At 35.9% G+C, this 21469-nt stretch overlaps 1 protein-coding gene across 9 annotated transcripts in view; it reads left to right on the forward strand.

Moving 5' to 3' along the window:
- The window catches only part of ERBIN (erbb2 interacting protein), a 114952-nt gene that overhangs the window by 3165 nt on the left and 90318 nt on the right, over positions 1–21469 (forward strand). For 8 of the 9 annotated variants that reach the window (XM_039709977.1, XM_039709983.1, XM_039709985.1 and 5 more), the window contains one exon: positions 16966–17077. The exons of the other annotated variant lie outside the window; for it this stretch is intronic. The gene's annotated coding sequence lies outside the window, so the exon portion shown is untranslated. The remainder of the gene's footprint in view (positions 1–16965; positions 17078–21469) is intronic. 9 annotated transcript variants of the gene reach the window in all.

Below are 21469 nucleotides of genomic sequence, written 5' to 3' on the forward strand. Positions count from 1 at the left end.
CCGGTAGGGCTGTAATGAATCACTGTCTGTCTGCTCTGCGTTCTTGTTTTGTTTTTGTCCTTCCTGCTCCTAAGCAAAAAGGAAAATATTTTTGGGAAAATGTTATGTAAAGATCAAATAGTTGATATGTCATATCTTCAGCAGATTCTCCCTATAGAATAACCTGATCAGCTGAAGAAGTGCCTGACATTTAATCCACGTAGAGGAATTAGAAATCTAACCTTTTCCAAATGAGTTACTAGTGGAGTTGGCGGAAGAGTTACTCATACGGACATGAAAATAGTAGACAGTATTCCTATGTGAGCATGCAAATGTTCACAGTGACATTTAAAATAGATAGTTAAATGAAGATCATCTGGAAAATGAAGATTTATAAACATTGCTATTTTACCGTGTCAGCTTTTGAGTAGGTGCAACAATGTGTCAAAAGACACTTTTCATATCAGAATAAAAACATTGAAGGTAGTTTGAGTAGTAAATAGTCTGTATTGAACTGTTGGTAATGGGACATTTTTAGGATTATTTTAGTTGTGAAAAGGTTACTTCACTGAAATACAGATTTCATATTAAACTAAGAATACAGTATTTGGATGTTGAGTTAAATCTTTAAAATATAAGATTTCAAAATAAGGATGCTGATTTAGGAGAGATTTCTGTATCTCCCTAATGTATCTCTGTCTATTTAAAATGGAAAAAAATTGTTATAATGGAATCAGTAGTATTTTTCTTTTATAGTAATCTCAGGATAATTAGGCTTTTTCTGCTGGCTTGCCTTCATTGTTGCCAGATGAAAAATTGTTTGCACCTGGTGGGCTAATACAATGCTTATTCTTCAAAAACCACTGGCCTATGGAACTGCACAATACATATTCTTTAGGAAGAACTGGAAAGCCACCAGCCCAGCTGTGCCAACTTTTACCAGTTCTCAAGCAGTCAGCTATGACTTTGGGGTTGCTGACCACTGGGGACCACCAAAGAGGCCCCCGGGACAGAAAGACATGTGGAAAGCGGAGGGAAAATATGTTAATGATTTTAGGGAAATAGTTATCATATGTGTGTTTATGCCAGGAAATCAATGAATATGTATGTAAAGTATAGTATATAAACAGGAGCTTTTTCTGTACTCAGCATGCATGGTATTGTGGAGGAGATATCCTCTTGTGTGTCTAGCCACATAAAGAATGCCTGCTTCTCAGTGCTGCTTTGGTGGTAAGGAGTTCCTTATTTTTACCAATTTTTGGTCACAGTTTTGGTGACCCAGATTAGACCTCGTCCTGAATTTCAGTGGATCCAAAGGAACATCATCAAAGTCAGCTTTTTAAAAGATACTTGTTTCTCTGATGCTTGAATTGCAGTACAGGTGTTTTGAGTTATTAGTCTTCCTACTTTCCATAAAGGGGATTCAGAAGTGTGATATTTCAACACCAGGCTGCAATTCCACCTTCAAAAATACATTGTAACTTCTCATAATTGAGAAATAAAACTGAACAAACGTTTTCCTTTGGTCTAAATGAAACCAAAATGAAGTGTACTTACGTTGGAGAACACCAGCATTGCAGCTGTTTTGCCTAGAGTAAAAAGTTAAAGTTAAAAGTGTAAAAGTAAAAGTTTAAGTTAAAAAGTAGATTAGTTTTTTTCTATTCTTGGAACGAATTTGTACATACTTGACACTAAGCGATCACTATGCGTAGGAGCAGTGATGGTTAAGCAGTCTGAGGGCACTCTGAACAATCTTGGTTGCTGTGGAGATCCTGGTAGTTGTAATAATGTCAGAAGGTAACTGAGCCTTGTAAGGCTCAATCTTATTAAGTAAGATGGTTTATATAGGTTGGGGTATAATTGTCTTGCTGTGAGCTTGTAGTGCTCAAAGGATACTTCTTGTGTCAGTTGTCTGTTGCCAGCTTTAGGAATGAAAACAGCTCAGAGATGGTTTGAAGTATTAGTAGAAGTTACAAATACTTGAAGGGAAACATTTATCATTGAAGTATTAATTTGGAATGGGTGGTATTTTCCTGTGGCCAGAGGTCTATTCTCCTTGCTGGGGAAAGCTCCAATCCCAATAAATAAATAAATTCAAAATATTTGAAATTCTGGTATTGCGTTAAAGATAGATGCAAAAGCACGGTCTTGTTTTTTTTTAAGTAATGTGCTTTGAGTTTTACTGCTGCCTTTTGAGTCTTCTCACCTGTTTTCAACTCTTAAGTTGGCATGAGTAGTTCCTGTAGCAACTGTGTAAGGGGTTCCATTTTCACAGACAGTTATGGAAGAGAAGTTTAATGTTATTCCTTTGTGCCATTATATGGGGTATGTGATTAGTACATTTGCAGAAATTATTTCTTCAGCATTCTTTGCCTTCCTTGTTGTTTTACAGTACATATCTTCCAAAACTTCCAAGTTTTAAGAAGCAGAAGAGCGGACATAGGTGCATTGAGCTATATCAGTGCATCTACAGAAACATCTGAAATGCAGTGCCCAATGGTTGAATGTCATTCACAGGTTTAGTCATCTAGAATGACTGTAGGTATCACTGTAAGTGTTTGAATGGTAGAAGGTGTTTCCAGGCTTGTCTAGAAGACTTCTGATAGACTGCTAAGGTTTGAGAGCTACTGCTTTTTCCCCGTGTAGCTGTTGTCTTCCTGGCATTACTCTATCGGAGGGGAGGAATAATGATTTAGAAGATCAGTCGATTTGTCAATTTGATCAAGTTACTGCAGGTCTTTTGTCTTACAGGTAACCCTGAAGATAACATGGATTTTTATATTTGAAACTGGGTATCGGAGAACATTTATTATTGGAAATTATAGGGGTTTTTTGTCACTTGAAAGATGTTGCTTAAAAATCTGTATGTGCTTCTGCATGCTCATGGTGCAACAAAACAAAAAAAAAAGCTTTGCTGGAGTAGTATTTACAAGACTGAGGTCTGTATTTTCAGTGGAATTAGACTGAAAAGTGTGTCAGCATAGCAGTCTAAATTATTCGTGACTTAAATGGTTTGTAAATGCTTGCTTTCTGTACTTGTGCTACTGAGTATGATACTTAGATGTTTAATTTACTTAGCTTCTACTTTGGCCTTTGAGATGGGTCTGCTTGAAGGAGGAACAGTGAACGTGCAGACAGCAGATAATGTTCACTGGTCTCCTGTTGCTGGTATGTTAGCTTGCTGTGGCATGTTAGTCTGTGGTGGCCTGGAATGTGAGGCTGGTAGTTGGCTCCTTTTAGGAGAACATACTCATTTTGGTTACTTCTGGTCACAAAATCATATGTGGTGCTAACCCTGAAGCTCTGTTGGTTATTTAATTTCTGAAGTGCTCTATATTTTTGGGGGATTGGCAATAAAATTAATCACTGAGGGAGAAAATTCAAAAGTTCACTTCTTCCTGGTTCATACCTATTCGGTCTTTATTCTGTCTGCTATGCTGTAGTCAACTTATACAGGGTGATTTATTCCAAGTAATTAATGAGTTCTTTAGACCTCTTGGAGGAGTTACAGGCAAAGGGAATTGAGCATGCAGTGCTAGGAAACAGTGTCCATCCATCTGTCTCTGACCATGATGGATAAGATCAGAAACCTTGATATGGCGGGGGAAAAACCTTCAGAGCTTTACTATTTTAGTATAATACTGTTTATCTATAGTGCATCTTACTTGTGTTTTTAGGAGAGTTTTGTTTTCTGGAATGTTTTGTGGGGGTTTGGAACAAGCCTACAATTTCACTTGTGATTTTTGTCAGGTCACTGTTGTTGGTTCACATATGGGTGTTGGGAAACTGTTAAAAACAAAGTAACAAATATTAAAGGCTCTAAGTAAGAAGACATGAGAAAGGATGGAAATAAATGTTTAACAATCTTTTCAGAATGTGACAGGGAGGGAGAATCAGTTGGAACTGAGAATTTGTCCATCCATCTGTCTCTGATCATGATGGATAAGATCAGAAACCTTGATATGGCGGGGGAAAAACCTTCAGAGCTTTACTATTTTAGTATAATACTGTTTATCTATAGTGCATCTTACTTGTGTTTTTAGGAGAGTTTTGTTTTCTGGAATGTTTTGTGGGGGTGTGGGCTTTCTATGACTGTTAGACAGTCCTGTTATTCCAGTGTGTTGCTATTGATTTAGATGTTAAGGTTTTTGGTCTGGTACCAGGTATTTCATCTAACTAAATGAAAATGTAAGTAGTACAAGCACTAGAAAAGCAAGATATACTTAAAGTTGATTTTAATAGACTTGAGGTTAAATTACTCCTTCATTTTTATTTTTCTGGGTGAGTTAATAAATTTTTCAGGGAGCGTTTATTTTATTTTGCTTTACTGAAATAAAGCAGAAGAAATGCTGAGGATCCTGGCATTATTCTGTGGTTTTCCAATGCTGTTCTTATGAGAAAGACAGTAAAGCAGGCAAACATTTCTGTGGGAAGTTGTGGGATCTGTTGGACATGTATTGTCAGCATTTCAAATATCCTGTAGTCTTTCATGATATCAGTTACTGAATTGGTTTTGCAGCAGCGGGTGGTGATGTGTCAAGGGAAAGATTATGGCCTTGTCAATGAAGCAGGTTAGAAGAAAGTGTTACAGAGTGAGAGAGAAACATGTTGTTGATCAATATTTTCCTCTTTTCCTTCTTGCTTTGCTTCTCCCATGACATGAACTGACCAATGAAGAACCAATAAATTGTTCCTTAACCCTTTACAAAAACTCTCATCTGTGGAGTAAGTCCCTGCTTATTTCTAGTGAATTTAAATATATGTTTGCTCAGTTTAGATTTGTAGCTCACACATCCTTCCACAGGTGTTAAATTCCCAGATTTTAAATTTCAGCTTCAGAGCATGAAATATCTGCCGAAGAATAACTTTCCCTCAAAATCAGAATGTTACTCCTTTCCCCCAGTTTTATATTAACTTGGTTTTAATCTTAGAGAGGTCTGAAATATGCATTGGACTGTTCAAATTAATTGAAGTCACAGCTATTAAATTTTCTGGAATTTCTGCATTGTGCTCTTCAGTTACTTTTTCCTATTTTGAGAAAAGAGGCTGACATGTTAATAGCAAATCAGCTTGACAGTGTCCCACTTTTTACACTAGGTAGTGTCAAAGTAGTATTATACCTCTATTTTCTTCTCATGCTGGAAAGTACAGGATGTCAGAAGTTAAGCATCACTATAAGTTCAACTTTGAATTCAGTTTTGAGGCAATAATTAGCATTTTGATGAGAAAGCAGACTTTTAGTTCATCTTAAATCTCCTGTGAGGTGAAAAGCTTGTTTTTGGTTTCCAATAGTGAATTATTATCCCTATTGAAAACAACACTTACAAAAGAAAGTGTACATAAATAGAATTGTCTAAATTCTAAGTTATTCATAAAAGTTTTATTGTAAGCAGTACACTCTTGTTCTTCCCCATCTAAAGAGGCAAAAATACTTTAGAGGCTATCCGCGAATATCCTTCTGCTATTTTTTGTATTAGTTGCTTATGTGATCTGCAAAATATCTGATAGAGTAAAATAAAAATAACAGCTCTCTTTCCTTTAATCATCATCCATTCACTTAGAGGAACACAATACTAAGTAAAGAAAAAAAATAGTACAAAAATATTGACTTGAATGTTTCATCACTGAGTTGGGAGTGAAATGAGATTGAGTTGGCAAAAATGAAAGATACATTGTGAGAGAAAAGCTGAGTAAAATAGAGGACAAGGGTAATGGTGTTTACCCACATGGATGTGAAGAGTGTTGTAGTTAGGAAGGACCGTAGACAGTGCAGACAGGAGCAATTCTTCTGCATCACTGTTATAAACAAAAAAATTGTTACAAACAACAAATTGACATGCTTTGGGATCCATGTATCAGTTAAAATTAGTGTAAAGAAAAACAATACACAGAGGTAAGCAGCTTCAGAGGTTCCTTTGTATGTCCAGGACAGTAATCCTTAAAACTGCTGAGAATAGTATTGAGATAATATGTAGCATAATTATTGTATAAACTAGAGGGGCAAGATGCTTAGAGTCTGGAAAATACAACTTCTTTCTGTTTCGGATTTTGAACCTTTCCTTTTTTTAAAAACAGTGACTACTTCTTATTCTAGCCACTCCTTATTATAGTGAAAAAGGTGTATTAAAGTAAAACTGTTTTTAAAGGTGCATTATGAATAAAGCCTTCTGGTTTTAGTACTCCATTTTATACTAAACATGTAAGAACAAAAACCAAACTGTCTTGATAACACTTAGAAGACAGACGTGTTCTTTAAACGAGGAGGAATTATAAAGTAAAATGGAAGTGCATTGTAGGGTCTTTCAGATGTTGGTTTGCATGTTTGTTTGTAGTTTTTGGTATGATATATTTTTTTGAAATCTGCCAAATTCAAAGTGGGAAATGAATCTACATATCTCCACATACTTCCTTTGAACTCTGATCTATGAATGTGTTTCCATTTATCTTCCTGTTACCATGGATTGAATTATGTAACCTGTCTGGATTTGTTTTTCTGAGCAGTTACTAGCTAGAGGGGTTTGAGTGTGGCTCTTCATTCCGCTCCTGTGTACCCAACATCTGCTTACTTTGTATCTCGAGTGTTCTGCGCCTGCTGTGTTATTCTGACCTCTGTTGTTTGAGCCTTCCTAGCTTTTGATAGGAATTCTAGGAACTACATTTTTGAGGGACAGTATGTGTAAGGCAGACCATCAGGGACTGGATTTTTTTATGTGTAGACCATGCAATTTAGTAAGCATTTAAATAATCAGTAACCTTCTGATAAGAAATAGTATCTTTTTAAAATTTTTTTTTTCTCTTTTTGGTTTCCGTGCTGGCATTTTTTATGTTGCAGATCACCTGAATTTATCTGCAGGCAATTACGTGCAGAATCTGATTAATAGATGAGAACTTTTGTTTTATATTGAAATACTGCATATTTACAGCAGTGCAGCTTGCTTGTCAAAAACCTTTGGTGTCTGCTGCAGATGGCTGCATAGTCTTAAGGAGTGGCTTCCTGGCTGCATTGTACATGAAGTGCCAAACACTGAGAGCAGTTTTGTTCTGGAATGCCAAAATACATTAAATCGATTCAGGAAGCAGCATATGTCAAATGAATAAAAATACCATAGTCATGTGAAACAGCATGTGGTAATTATGTTTTTCAAACATATTTTATTTCCTGAGTTAAAAGCTTAAAAAGAGCTTTTTATATTGAGGATGGAATTAACTACCAATTGCTGACTTACACTGTTAGTATTTTCACTACTGTTTATTTTCCCCATCCCCTGTTTTTTCTTTGTTTTATATATACCATAGCTGGAAGTTGAAACCAGGAGTCTATCAATAAGAGTGAAGGAATAGGAAAAAAATAATTATATTTCCCTCTTGGATATCTAGGCCTGTGCACAGTATGCAGGTTTTTGGTGGGTGAGTTATTTCCTTTTGGTTCAGTGGATGTTTCTGTTTTACTTGTTGGGTTTTTTTGTTCGTTGGTTTGGTTTTTTAAGGCTAGTAATGTATGTGTTCTTTACAGCGCAGAGAGAAGTATGTAATTGCTTGAAAATGCAGGTAGAAAACCAAGGCTGATAAAAATAACCAAGGAAGGATTTTGCTTCTGCTCAGTGTCTTAATTCCAGCAAGTTCTCAAGACAAGGAGTAAGAACATTTACAACTAATAGCTCTAAATGTTGCAGGGTTTTCTTATTATAAAGACACAAGCCCAAGACCAAGCATTTTGTTGCTTATTATTCTATGTTGGCGAAATAGGTGGGAATTCACTTTAATTTCTCCTAGTTAGAAGGCAAAAGTATTAAAAAGTGCATAGACAGAAAAATATCTAAAATATTGTATAATTTTTACTGATCTGAAATAATTTAATAGCCACTTGAAGACAGAGGAATGAAATATGTATATTTTTTAAGCAATTTTGCTTGTTCTTTCTGAATGTAATTTTTCTCTTGTTTGTTCTTTTTGTTCAATCACTATGATTAGAAATGGAGTTAAAAATTAACTTCAGTAAATTAACTTACATAACATCCTAGTTGCTGTTCAGTCTTGTGTAAGAAATGAGAGGTCCTTGAAAGAGAAGAGAGGGCAAATATTTTACTTCCACAGTTGTGGAAGGCACAGATTTATTTAAAACAAGCATTTAATAATAAAAGTAGCTTCATATGAAGCAGAGTCTGTAGCAGAGGCCATAACTGCTGTAGTTTTTTTGGGTGATTGCAAGAGATCTGTTGTAAAGCAGGGTTGGAAGCGTGATACACTCATGTCTCTTGAGCTGAAAAAGGAGGTGCTGCTGTGTTTGTTTTCTGGTTTAAATTCCAGTCCCTGAAATTTTTAGCTATCCAGTGGTAGTGGTACCACCATTTAAAGATTTGCTTGTCTGCTGAGAGATGAGACAAATTCTGGAGTTGCCTGTTTGTATCTTGGTTCAAGCCAGCTGGGTTATTGTTTGCTTTTGTATTTATTCTGGCAGTCCAGCTGCCTTCCCTGATTGTGATGTATGTTAGTTTGATTGGTCTCAGCCTTCTTTGGGATAGGTATGAGAAAATCTATAGACATAGGTTCACGTACACATGACCTTTCCTCCTCCTCAGCCTTTGTTCTTCTTTGAAGCTTGGTGTTTGTCTTCATTCACCAAATTTTGTGTTTCATGAAGGAGTAGAGGTCCTGTAGAGAGGCCTGGCCTATTCAAGCACAGTTAATTTCAGTGTTTCTGCTTGTCTCCCAGCTATCAGTGGCTACAGCAGTGGTCTGTAGCTATTGAATTGTAGGAAGTATCAGAAGTAGTAACACAAAGAAATGTTTTCCCAGATCTGTGTTTTCTTTTTGTTCTTTAGTGTATCTGAAATGTACTTCAGGTTCACAGACTAGTGTCTATGGGTGTTCCTCTCTTCCTTGCACCTTAGACCTATGTGTTAATTCTATTGGCCTGGTTTGCTGAAGTCCCTCAAGTCTCTTAAATTTTCAGTGTGAAATACCAAGTTCAATCTTACTTGGACTTTAGCCCATGTCATCATGAGTAGCAGGAATTGATTTTCAAACAGACTTGGAAATTAGTTCACACACTTGTGTTCAAGTTGGACTTGCTACTATCATACTGTTAATGCAGTTGTCCAGTAAGCATAAGCTTGAAACAAAATTTGGGTTTTGCCTTTTGGAACATGTAAATGTTGCAGATTGCAATACACTCACAAGAGTTATGATATATTGTCTTTTCTCACTCTTTAACCAACTGCAACTGTCATCAAAGCACATGTCATTTCTGGTTTTAATAGATGAATAATGCTATGAAATCTAGAGGGTTTTTTTCCCCTCCTTGGCATTTATTCCAAATTTTTTTTCAATATTTTCCTATGCTGTTGGTTGTAAATACCTATTTTATACCTCTCCATTAAAGAGTTCAGTTGTTTTATCTTTGGTTGTTTTGTTTCTTTTTTTGTAACTTAACTTTGTAACTTAATTTTACTCTGTTATTTAATTAACATGCTTTTGTGACTGTTGTACCTTTTAAAAGTATATTTACTGTTACACTTTTGTTTCATTCTTTCTTGTGGTTTCTTCCTGAATATGTCCATTCTCCTAAGGCTCTCTAAGACCTTGGTCATGTTGACTTGAGAACAAACCAGCAGACAGCGTCATGGAAGAATTCTTTTTAATGAAAAAAAACCCTGTTTCTATTTCTTCTTATCAAGATTTTGAGGTGCATGGTGTGGGTGGCTCCAAGTTAATCATGTTGGTAGAGGGGCTGTAGAAGAGGAATTTAGATGAGAAATTTGGGTGCAGTGTAGAGATTGGTTTTATTCATAGCAATTACTAGCCTTGCTTTACATCCAGTCATCTGAAGGCTATTAGAACATTTATTTCATGGACTTGATTTAGGACAAATCACCTTTACTGTCGAGATTAGAAATAGGTTGCATTCTGCTCTAAGTTATGGGCGTCATGGGCTATTAAGTGGCAGCTTTCTGATACTCTAGGAAGCTTGAACTGCATTTTGTGTAGCTTCACTACATTTTAAGAGAAGTAGGACATGTGAAAGATATATCTAGATTAGTGGCACTGTTGTGTATATAAATACACATTTTTATAAATCTATTCAGTGTATCTGTTTATGGTTAGAGTTGCAGGTTGATATTAATTAAAGATTTTTCTAAATGTTTTTTTAACCTTAATATTAGGCCAAAGTGAACAACTGAGACTTTCTCTCTGTAGTGCTTCTTTGCAAAACACCTCCTTGTATTGGTCACTTTGGAATTTATAAATGGTTTTTGCTTTGCTTAAAAGAAAGTAAGTGTATGTAAATTTTGAACTTACCATGTTGGGGATGATGGTCTGTATACTTTTGTGTGCTTTATTCTCATTCCCTCAAGTCTCTTTTAAATTTAAAGCATTGCTTTGTGGGCAAGTAATTGACTTTTTGTTACAAAAACATGCACGGCACTTGCTGAGCAGCAGTGTCTTGAAGTTCAGACCACATCCTGTGAATATTTCTTTCAGTTTTGTAGAGTAAAAAAAGTACTGGTAGAGTCAGTGTCTGGACCAAACTGTTCACTGGATTCACTGAGTATCCTTGCTTCTTCATGGTTGCCTGTAGATATTTGTAATGGTTAATTTTTTTTTAATTCTTCCCTCCTGCCCCCTCCACTAAAACTATTAATCGAAGGTGGACTAAATTATAAATGTGACACACGTGAATGAATTTTTCCATCAACATGTGCTATTTTGAGCATTAAAATATGCTTGCATATGTTTTTGATACATATTTTTTTGTACTAAAAAAAATACCAGTAATAATGAAGTTATCACCTTTACTTTAAAGGAGTTTTAATTTAAAAAGCCTGTGGTTAAATGTCTAGTCTTACATTCTGCTGCATTTGCTTTGCACACTTCCTCTTTGCTTCCAGTACGGTTCTTTGCATCAGTAGGAAGACAAGGTATTGAAGGTGGAGACATAGTACTGAAGGTCAGTGAGTTGTTGAGCAAACTGATCTAAATGAAAAAAAATTCTCCTCAATGTCTTTCAGGTTTAGGCTTTTTGGATCAGTTACTGATTAGATTTAAAGAGTGATTATGAAACCGTAGCTTTAGTAAAAGGCAGGTGTGAGGAAAAGCAGGGATTACTCTTGCTTCAGGCAAGTAGTAGGCAGCAGTTTGAATTTTGTGTGATGGAGATTGACTTGCCTTTTGGGTTCCAGTTGCTGATTTGGAATAGTCTTCCACTTACCCACAATAAATATAAATGTTGCTATTTATCATCAGTGATTTGATCTGTGATAATACATACATAGAAGTCAAAAGTGCAGTTAAAGACTGGGATACTTACCCAGCTACATCTTCTTTTAAACAGATTTATAGTCTACCACCTCCCATCTCTTATACTTTTTCTTGCCTTAGGCAGATTGACTTCTAGACTTGAGACAGTAGACTGGGAATTAAATGTTTCTCTGTAAAATGGTTTTTAATTGCTGCAGGAGTGGGACTAACCATGGAAAAGAAGAAACAGTGAAGAGCTTTTCTCCTGAAAGCTATGTTTCAGAGCACTTGCTTTTGAAACTTATATATCTAGCCTCTTTAGTTTGTTGGGATTTCTGATGGCATTGTGTTTTTCATTATCTAGAGGAATCTCTTGATTGAAGTGTGTATTCAACAGTATTTGAATGTGGCATGCTATTCCTTCAGATTATACCTCAAGGCTAGTGTGAGTGGAGAACGGACAGGTGATGGGCAGTTGGTATGATTAATAAACAAGTTCATATGTTATGTATTATGACAAAATGATGGACTTAGAAATGTCTGTCACTTAGACTGTGTAACGCCTTTCCTGTATTTTACTTTTTCAATTTCAGATGGGTACGATGGAATCACCTTTATTCATGGAGGGATTGAAAGTGCAAGATAATTTAGGGGGCAGAGGATGGAAGAACAGAGGACATTTAGCTTCATTCTCAAATCTTCTAGGAAGATTGCTGGCTGGGTGTGGAGGTGCTGTGTGTCTGTAGTGAGGAGCCACGTGTAGTGGCCTCATTGACTGTACTGCACTCATGAAATGCAGGTGACTTCTGATCATTCTCTTCTGTTTCTAGAAGGGCTAAGCCCCTACTTTAGAGAGGAGGTGGCACTCATGGTTGTGTGAAGTGAACAGAAAGAGCTGGTATTTCTGCTGTTACCCACTTTTTAAGACTGATAATGTGCTTATGACTGCTTCTCTGGAGAGACTAGAGTGCAGTGATCTGTGTAAAGCACTAGTGAGTTTAAAATGTATTTCTTGTTGTCTGAGTTTAAATTGCTCCCTACAATGCACTTTTTAGAGTCATCACACGAAAAACGTTTAAATTGAGTTGTGAGGACTTTTTCCTTCTCCAGGTGCACCAGTGTTAGTAGCAATTACTTCTGATAGCTTAACTGTATGCTGCCTGTTTACTGGAATCCCAAGGTGATAGTTTTCAACACATCCTTAAGCAATCAAGCTATTTCTCATGACAGCGGTTGTCTATTTGTATGTTCTTCTCTTTAATCTGCAAAAAACCACCTTACCTTCTGGTTGATTGATAAGTATTTGATGTAACATTTCAGGGGAAATAGTATTTGCTGTAAGATAATTTATTTTCCTGGGGTTTAAAGATGGAAAAAAAAATAAGTCCCAAATTTTCTTAAACATTATAATTAGGAAGATACCTTATGTATTAGGCTTTTTCTTTCAAATTATGTAGTACAAGGATTAAGCTGTGCAGGATTTGGAGATACTGAGTTCTTCCTGAAGGTAGTTTCTAAATGATGATCTTCTGCATACTTGAGAGTAACTAGTATAATGATATTAATTTCTCTGGGACTGGAATATTTGAAAATGTGATGCAGAGGTTGGTAGTTTCATTTCCTTCCCACACCCCCAGATTAAAAGTATACTAGGATTTTTTTCTTAAATACATTCATAATCTAGTTAGTTATTAAGATACTGAAGTCTCTGTTGACCTTAAAAATGATCATGGAAAAAGTTGCACCTTTTTTTGCGTTTCCTTCACTTGTTATTTAATTTTTGAGAGTCTATCTGTAATAAGAACCTAGAGTGTGGTAAAACGAAATTGAACCTGAGGGCAAGTATATATATTTTTTTGGTACAGTTTCATGTTCGCATAAATCCCTCCCCCTCTAAGTGAATGTGTGACTGAAATATTATCAACTGTTTTTAGAATTACCTTTCTCCTGCATTCTTTCCACTTAAAACACAAAGATTTTTTTTTTCTCCCCTTTTTTGATGCTGAAGTTTTGGGTTTTTGGGGGGAGAGTCAGATTGAGGGACTGGCATGTAGTTTCAGAGCATCTGGCATATGTTAAAATGCTGGGCAGAAAAGGTCTGTGAAAGATAACTATGTATTTTTACATTTGTTCTGCTGTGTGGTTAGAATGCAAGTTGAACACTGATTTTTTGGGTGTATGTGCCTTTATTTATATCTCTTTATCTTGAAATGAGCAGGGATTGGGAGAGAGAATATTTAAAGATCCATAAAAATTACTCGTTCTCTCTCTGCTGTGATCATCGGTTTTCTGGTATCAGTCCTGACACTTGAATATTGATCTGTGAGTCTTGCATGCTGGAATAATAGCCAGTAGTGAAGCTGAGCCTAGTGAGGTTATTATGTACTGCTGGAGTGGGGTTCTTCCTACCCTTCCCCTTGGGTCATTGATCTAGAGAAAACCTTAGGATCTAATGTAGAATTAAGTATTAAGGTTGCGTACAAATCAGTCAGCTGCTCAACATCGAGTACTTCAGCTCACAATGTATCTCTAGTTGATGCCCTCTCCTGCCAATCACCTGGCTTCTAATAATCAGATTATCTTTTAACACTTTTAACAATAGTAGTCAAGTGTGTTTAAGCACTTATTATTGGTTTTTTATAACTAGAGTAAGTACATATCAAAACTTCTTGTAATATAGGCTAACTAATTTTTATGTTACCTGTGAATATAGGCATCCTCTGTTTGTCCAACTTAATGGGAAAAATATAGAAAGTATTTACTTCCTTTCAGAAAGCAACTGAGGAGACTTTCTTTTCAGTTCATGACCAGCTGCATTAATTAATTGTAGTTGTTAAAGTATTGATTTTGTATGTGCACTGCTAGTAATTATGCCCATATATTCATAAGTTCCTATTTTTCTTACTTGGCACTTTGGATTCAGCTAAACTATGCTTAAAAAAATCTAAATAGCATTTTTAAATTTGTCATGGTAGATGAAGAAGATGGAGGGGGAGAATCCTGTGGTACTAAATGATTTTTTTTCCTGTTCATTGTGAAATCAAAATGTTAGATTTTATGCATAGATCTACTGATACAGTAGAAATTACTTAATAAATATCTCAACTAATCTTTTTTACAATATGAATCTCGATTAGTAGAATATTTCTAAATTAATTTTGCTGCTTTAAGCTATCTTTTCTATTAGTGCCATCATTAGTTGCTCTTATATTGCTAAGATAGTGGTGAGATGATGTTTCTTGGCTCTGTGTGAAAATGAAAATAGCGTCCATTGCAGTGTTCCATCTGGAACTTTTTTCCAGTAAGCTTAGCTAAAGTGATAGATAACCCTGGTTTATAATGTAATATTACCAGTCATTTTAGCATAGGCTCTAGGATACATTCTTGCAAACTCTGAAGTACTTGGTAGCAGTAGTAACCACATCTAAATTTTCACAGGACTTCAACGAAATTTAATGTAGATAAGCAGACCCTGATCATTCATGTCATATATTGAAAAAAATGGAGTTACAGTAACAGGGGACTAGATACAGTAAAATAGAAAAAATGTTCTGTTTTTTAAGCAATTTTTTTAAAATGGCTTTTGTAAGTGTGATAGTGGAATAAAATCCAAGTTGATTCTTCTCCTAATTGTCTTTGCAGCCTCAAAAGCTCCGACATATTGTCTGCAGTGGATGATTAGGTATTTAGCAGTCTAGTTCTGAAAAGTTCTGGCTGTTCATAACTGTTCTGAAATGGGTTTATAACTCAAATATAAGTCCTTCTTCCTGTAGTGACCTGCCCTTCAATGGTTTGAGTTGGATTGGCTTGTTGATACTAATTAGGTAGTTGTTTTAATTAAAAATTACAATTCTCTGGTAATGAAAAAGCCAGAAGTAGACCATAGCCTTAGTTCTTCTTTCTAAGTTACCCTGTTGTGGGGAATACTGGCATTAGGAGAAGTGTCTAAGGTCTTTCTTATAATGATGTGTAAAATTCTTATATTCTTACTCTTCCTCAGCTATTAACTTTTGGAGTCTACATCACTACTGAGCACCTGTATCATGGTACAAGGTAGTCACAAGCTTGAATAGGTAGTCTGGAAGAGACAGCATATTCAACAGTCCTTTATCTATAAAGATGCCACTTGCATCTCAAATTGAACTGAATCTTCTCTGGAAGATCACAAGACAAGACAAAGGGAAGTTAGTCAGCTCCTCTTAGTTTAGAGCTAAGAAAGCTATTCCAAGCTTTACATCACAGACCATCGGTTCCTAGAGGGTGTGTATGAAGAGAGTTGCTGGCTAGATACAAACTTAATGTAATGTATACATTAGTATTTTCACCCATGCAGGAATTCTGGTTATAGGTGGGAATGCAGTAGGAGAAATTTAGAAGGAGAATTCAGAGCCACCACTTTAAGGGACAGCAGCCCAATTTTTTTATTCCTGGGAAAGCCAGGAAAGTAGCAGGGCAGTCATCAACCTTGGCATCCTTCAGAGTTTCTAGTTGGGGTGTCCATGGCACCCTGGTGAGCTGATAAAACCAATGTTTTGGAAAAGGTAGCTAAGATCTGTTAAACAGCTGTATTACTATGGATGCTTCATGGTTTGTTAAATCTCACAATGTTCTGGCAGTGGCTGAAGCACTTATTTTCCTGGAGATTCTGTTGCTGCTGTTTGTCGTAAAAACTTTAGGATCACAAAACTCCAGAAAACATGAAACTCAGTTTTGTGACTTTGTATTAAGAACTAATCAGGATCTGATGTGAAGAATATCTTCTTTCAGGAAAGATTCCATTTAGCTACATAGAAACCTAGATTTATTAGACCGTTTTCTTTTGGGTGAAATGTATTAGCTGTTTAAAAAAACAGATGAGAAACCATTCTTCTGTATTTTGGCACTGTGTTTGAGTTGTCTTCAACAAATCTCACCAAGATGGGGCCATGGGTGTGTTTCACATGCATCTTAGATTTACTGCATCATTCTGGCCTACTAGCCAGGACCACATATTAAAACTTCGTATTCTCAACTTTCAGAGTGTATGGCAATATTCCACAAAAGCTCACCAGGCAGTAAGCTTCTGAGAAATAGATCCAGCTATTTGTAAGAAATTGTCTCCACTCTTGCCAATAGCTGTGGTTACAGACCTTCAGTAAAACATCATGTTAAGCTAAATGAAAGGCATCAGGCAGGACCAGTTAAAATAATTGAAGCTTTTTTAAAGACTTATTTGTTGCAGTGAATTTGATTTCCCCATGAAGGCTGTGGGAGCATTTGTGTCTATGTTGGTGGTATAGATTCTCTTTCAGAGAACATGCTTGAGATTCACCAGAACTTTAAAGAGGAAGTCATTGAGTCTAGGTCCTGCGCATAACTGCTTGTTGGTTTTGGTTACATTTTGTTAATCTGATAATTGACTGCATTCATACAAATAACAGGGAGCTGTTCTGAACTCTAGCTTGCTAGTAATGTATATGTTTCAGTTTTGGCTGCCGTAGAAGGAGATGATCATAATCAGTTCTACCTTTTCTGTGTTTTGACACACTGTTTTTTCTGATTGCATTATGTTCAGATTTGACAAAGAACAAAAATGAACATTGATAGAATTGTGATTGTTGTGGTAAGCTACATATTGCTGCTTCTGTGTTGTCTGTGTTTGATTCTGGTGTAGAACAAAGTAAATGTGTGGCTTTGAAACTGTCATCGTTTTGTGCAAGGCCGCTTACACCCATAATTTTGAAAACACTTCTTAATTCTCTTTCACAGATCCATGTGGATAGTTTAATAAACTGTTCGACGTCTTGGTGAATCTGTGGTCCCAGCTGAGAAGCTGATTCAGGCTCCTATGGTGTAAATTGGCAGTGGTGGAGTGATTTGGGTAGGTGACTGTCTATATATGTTAAAGGAGATACAGGGAACTAAATGTTTTGGCACACTTTTTGTTTCGGTTGCACTCTTAAGTGTGCTGTTTATATCTTCTCCCACTCACATGTAAGAATGACAAATTTTTAACTGCTAAATTAGTATTATGGTTACTTGTAGGGATGATGCCTAAGAAATGTGAATTGTTTGTTTTCTCTCAAGGGGTGCTGGGGGTATTCACTGTATTGGCACTGTCTGTTGCACTTGGGTCACAGTGCATGATCTGTTTGTATTTTAAAGTTGGTACAACTCTGTGTGAGCACTTGCTTGGACTGACTTCCATTGCTTTTACTCTATTTTTTTGCATTATTTGCTTGCTTTGAATTCATAACACATTTTATGGTAATGCATTCAGGTAGCTTTGTGCAAAAATAAAATTAATTTCAAATAAATATTTCTGCCCTGCATAAGCTAATGTAGATGCTATTGTTCTATCTAGAGAAAGGTTAGAGTGATTAGGTTTTTGTTTTTGTTTAGTTTTTTGGGGTTTGTTTTTGTTTTTGTTTTGTTTTGGTTTGGTTTTTTGTTGTTGTTCCAGGGAGTCAGATTTTTTTTTCAATTTCATGCATATACTGTTGTGATTCTGTATACTTGTTAGTGGTAGGTTTAGGGTGGGCTAAGACTGAAAGCATTTTTTAAAAAAACTTAATTTTCATCACATTATTTAATAGCAGATGCACATAGATGCTCAGAAAGGGGTCATAGCAGAATAGGGAAAAACTGACTAGAATGATATGGGCTTTTTTTTGTTGTCCAATTTTTGTCCTTAATTGAAGTGCCAGAAAAATCTTTGATAGATTACAGTATATACTGGAGTAGGATAATATACTGTCTTAGTCTTAATAAGGACCATTCAGCAAATGCTTTTTTTAAAAATTCTGCTCTCACCATCTTTTGCTTTGATTCAAGAATGTAGTTAGAATACATTTTAGTTAGTTAAGAAAATTCTACAAATATGTGTAACTAGCCACAGAAAATGTTTGACTTCTGAGAAGGGAAATACCTTAATGGCAAAAATAATATTTTAAACACTTAATAATGGCTGAAATTGTGCTTGGAAATACAAAAGTCGTGATACTTAAATTAGGTAAAATTGTGAAAAGTCAGTACCAGGTGTAGGAACTTTTTCTTGAAAATGAGTTCATGGGGAAAGAGTGAGTTTTAATGAAAAAAGTTAGATTTTGAGGAGCATATTCTTTTTTTGAGAGGAAAATCCTATATATATATATAAAGTACTTGATGTTCTTTGTCAGGGCTTCACGATCGTTTCTGTAGATCCTTGTTTACAGGATTTTTCTCTGTTAAACTTTGGAGATTTCTTTCGTAATTCTCTGACTAGAAAGTGATATTGTGGAAAAAATTGTCACAAAAGAGAAACAATTGTATCATTTGCATAAGGTGGGACTTCTAATAAGCTGCTACTGCCAAGCTAACCACAAAGTGGAAGAGTTCAGGCAGCAGTGCGCAACTTGGGTTTAGAGGAGGTTCTTTCTTTTTTTTATGCTACTAATACTGTTCAATAACACTGAATATGTGTAAGATAATAGGCAAATATACATATTTCAATGTTGCTAATAATTTTATGTTAAATTAGAACGTTGTTTTAGAATCCTTGTTTCTTTGTGAATCTGCTTGTTTTTACTTGGAAAGACTTCAGTATTGCTGGGGTAATTCAAATGGTATGCTTAAATCTAGAGTTTGTTTCTTGCTTTGAAGAAATTTGCTCTTAAGTCTAGTCCCCTTTTCACTCCTAACAGTTGATTCATTAGCAGCTTTCATTAATGAGTCTTTACTGGGGGAAGAAAATCTCTACCTGCTAAAAAGAACAGGATTGTGAAGCAAATTCTTTTTGATAAGCTTGTGGCTTCACACATACCTTTAATAGCTGAATTGTAAAGCATGTTGTAATGAAAAATTTACTGTAGGCATTACAAAAGACCTAATAAGTGTTCTTCATGTTTTTTGATCATCTTGGATAGAGGCTTTTTAATGCCAGTTTGGTGCATGTTCTCCAGCTTCTCAAAAGCTTTTTGTAATGAATACATTTCTAGAAAAGTCGCTGTATTTGTCAAGCTGCTAAATTTATAGCAAGCACAATATTGAATGCTTAGGTGCAAAGTGAACATAATGTATCAACATGTATTTACAGGTACTGGAATATGACATGGAAATAGAAACCATAAACAAGTTTTTACTTGAGAATAGCCTAAGTACATGAAAGAAACATAAGACTAAAAGTTGTCAGAGTTGTTTTTTTTTTTAACTTTTTGTAATTGCATGATAGGTGAATTTGACAAGACTCTGAAATCTTCACTCTTACAGTGTATAGCAGCTTCTTTTGCGATGTATTTGGAGTGTATTTGGTCTTCTGACAGTGCTTTATTTAAGGATGCAATTTTGAAGCTGTGTAATTACAGTTAGTTAAGTAAATTTCTATTTCACTGTCTTGCTGTCAAGACTTCCACCTAATAAAGAAAACTGTGTTGACTAAAAAGGATTCCCTGTATCCTATTATCCCTTAAGTATTCTTGTGACTTTATTTTGGCCGTGTTCCAAGATTCTTACATAAGCTCTGGTTTGCATATTTAATCTATGAGCCCTCTTGACTTGCTGATTCATTTCTCATTGTAGCAATAAATGCTGCCCCAAATTCTCCCCCTTCCTAGTTATATTTGACGAGTTCTGGCGTGAAATGCCTGCTCAAACATATCTCAGGTGTTTCAGCTGCGAAGGTTAAACTAGTCAGCATGAGATGTATTTTATCTTGGCAATGCATTTGGGGAACTCATTGTTCTGTGAGCCTGGTGTTCCCTGTAGTGTAGGTGAGGTTATGGACAAGCTGTCTCAATAACTGGAATGATTCTCAGGCCTATAGGCACTTCTGTTAACATATTCTGGCCTGCTTTGTTGAATGTATTTTTTTCTCTAGGATACAGAAGGAATAGTAGTTAGTTTATTTTAAATAAAATGTGTGCACTGCTAAGAGAGTCTAAACAAGATTAGATTATCATAGGGTTGACTTGTGTGACAAGCTTGCTGGCTGTCACATGGCCAGCCAGAATTGGGTATTGTAAGGAAAACATCCTGTCTCCAAAGAGGCAACTTTGTTTAATTCTATGCAAAGGCTAGATGTTGCAGTACTCATGCTTGCATTACATAAGCAGTTCTTGAATCTCGTTTGTCAATTTAGTAGTTAGCAAATAAACTTATTAAATAGTGTCATAAATGTGGTCACAGGGGAAGTGTGCAGAGAATTCTTCTAAAGTATTTAAATAGCACAGCACATTCTGGCTTCCTCTTCCCTCTGTCCTCTTCTTTTCCATCTGCATTATTCCATGGAGGTAGAATCAAGTGGTAGCTAATGAAGACAACTTGCTTCCAACAGTTGTCTTTGAATGCCAGTGCCTATTTCTTCAGTTAAGATGTTGCTTCTGTGTCATTCACATACCTCTCTGACAATTTCCTCCTTTCCTTTTGTTTCTTGCTTCTGCTGCTAATCCCAGGAAATTTTTTTCTTAGTGGTCCAGTTGTATACATTACAAGATGAAAGTAAATTTTCCTTCTAGTAGGAAGAAGTGATGGTGAGACAGAAATGCCTGATAGAATAGCTTACTTTCAGCGAGTCATAAGCAGCTGTGGGTAGTTGTAATGGATGTGGCATAGTTTGTTTTTCTGACAAAATACTTGTCTTACTATGAAATTGTACCAGTTTACAAATTTAATTGCACAAGCTTGTATAAAAATTACAATTTTCTTCCTCTATTATTGCTGTGTCAGGGCGATCGTACAACAATGTGTGGAGAGCTGTACAGATTGATGTCTTATAGAATTCCATATCAGGATGAGAAGTACTGGATTTCACTAATTAAGACCAGGTAAATTTGGAGCTAGCCAATCTACATCAAGTTCAGTTCAAAGAAGCCTTGTAGACAGAAAGCAAAAAGAATGAGTTGCTTTGATTTATAGGGAAGGAATAGCATGGGAAGTGCTGTGTTTTTTGGAGTGCTGTATTGCCATGATGACAGATTACATATCTGTGAAGACTTCTAGCCAAGACAGACAGACTGTTGTTTTTGTATAAATGACAAAAGGCATCGTGTTTCTGCAGGTCCAAGTGGTCACTTCTGTTGAATAGCAAATGAGTACAAAGATGATGATAAGAGTGAGCTAGCTGACTAGATAAGTGGTGTAAAAGGAGTGGGTTTTCCTCTTATAAACCAGCATCTTGATTTTAGGGTGAAAAGAGATGACAGATTTTCCTTAAATAAGAATGACATGAAGTAAACAGAGAAGAGGCAAGTAGAATATCTAATAAAACATGTGCAGAAGGAAAAATACCCAGCTTCTT

This window comes from Passer montanus, unplaced genomic scaffold (genome assembly GCF_014805655.1).
Source record: "Passer montanus isolate IOZ18808 unplaced genomic scaffold, ASM1480565v1 scaffold22, whole genome shotgun sequence".
NCBI lineage: Eukaryota > Metazoa > Chordata > Aves > Passeriformes > Passeridae > Passer > Passer montanus.